Consider the following 1,525-nt stretch of genomic DNA (forward strand, 5'->3'; position numbering starts at 1 on the left):
GGTCTCTCTCTGCTTACATTCCCTGGGAGCACTTCTTTAGCCTCTAAATGTCTGGGAGACCTGAAGCTTGTTCCTCAGGTTGAAGCTCCAAGGTAAGTAAATCGGCCTTTTTCACAGGAAGACTGGGGTTGTGTTTCCGACTGCTGTCTGTGCAGTGCCCTGGAGGTATTGGCCTGCCAAGAAGTGTCTTTATAGTTCCTTGGAGCTCAGGAATGCCAGCCCCCTTGGCCACTGGACCCAGGCAGACAAGGGGCAGCCCCTGTGTGGTTTACGCATGCCTACTGGCTTTAGCAGGGCAGCTGGTATGTGTAGGGGTCAAGGATGCTCTCTGGCTTCAGAAAGAGAACAGGAAAATGCCTTGACTGCGTGCACTCATGGATTTCAGCAATGCTGTAAGAGATTGCCCTGTCCCAGGCCCCAGGTTGGGGGCAGGAAAATGCCCTGACTGTTCACACTAGCCTGCCCTGGCCAGGGAGTGAAGAATTGCTGCTACTACCTGCTCTCTCTAGCCTCAGCAAGGCAGTGGGCAGCGCTGTGACTGCTTGCCCCCACCCTTCTCAATGAGGCAGCAGGAAGGTGCTGTGTCTTAGTTTGTCTACCTGTGCTAGCAGGGTAGGTGGAAAGCACACAAATGGTGTCTACCAGAGCCTTTGTCTCCAGAGAGAGCCCTGACTCTCCCCTGCTCCTCGGGCAGATACCCTCAGATGAACAAATGAATTTTCTTGCCATACAGTCTAGGCACTTTAAAAAATTGGTGCTTTTGGAGAGGATCCCAGGGTGAGTGAGACTGAACATGAGCTCTTTAGAAGGACAATCTCAGTTTCTTATAGTACTTTGGATTCCTCATTCTTCTCGGTTTTCTAAGCCAGGCATCTTTGGGGAGCTCATTTCTCTGGTGCAGATCCCAAGGTTGGGACTGCCTGATGTGAGGCACCAACCCCTCACTCTTCCAGAAGAAGCACAGATCTCTCCCTATTGTGTGTTGGAGCTCTGGGGGTTGAGTTTTTTGTGAACACCACATCTCTGCCTCTCCTACCGGTCCCTATGAGGTTCTTTTATCCTTTGGTTTTCATCCAGATTTCAGATCTTTTTCACAGGGAAATGATTCATACATAGCTGTAGATTGGACGTGTCTATGGGAGGAGGTGAGTTCAGGACCTCCCTTTGCCACCATCTTGACTCCCTCTCCAGAATACCTTTATATAGTGTTTTATCAGACAAGATAGTCCATTTCCATACTACTTCCTGAGCATCTAACAGGTGTGTTATGTAATGGATTTTTCCTAAGGTAATTGCTCAAATCTATGAAATGGTATTAGTTTTACTCTTCTTGACCTGTTTTAACCTTTAAACCTCTCTGAGTCCTAAATGCATGTTGCATTTCTTTCTAAGATCCTGGGAGGTGTGCCCATTTTAAATCCTTTCTTTCTCTCTCTTTCTTTCTTTCTTTCTTTCTTTCTTTCTTTCTTTCTTTCTTTCTTCCTTCCTTCCTTCCTTCCTTCCTTCCTTCCTTCCTTCCTTCCTT

This window comes from Callorhinus ursinus, unplaced genomic scaffold (genome assembly GCF_003265705.2).
Source record: "Callorhinus ursinus isolate GAN/ISIS: 27379988/994484 unplaced genomic scaffold, GSC_fseal_2.0 scaffold28, whole genome shotgun sequence".
NCBI classification, from domain to species: Eukaryota; Metazoa; Chordata; class Mammalia; order Carnivora; family Otariidae; genus Callorhinus; species Callorhinus ursinus.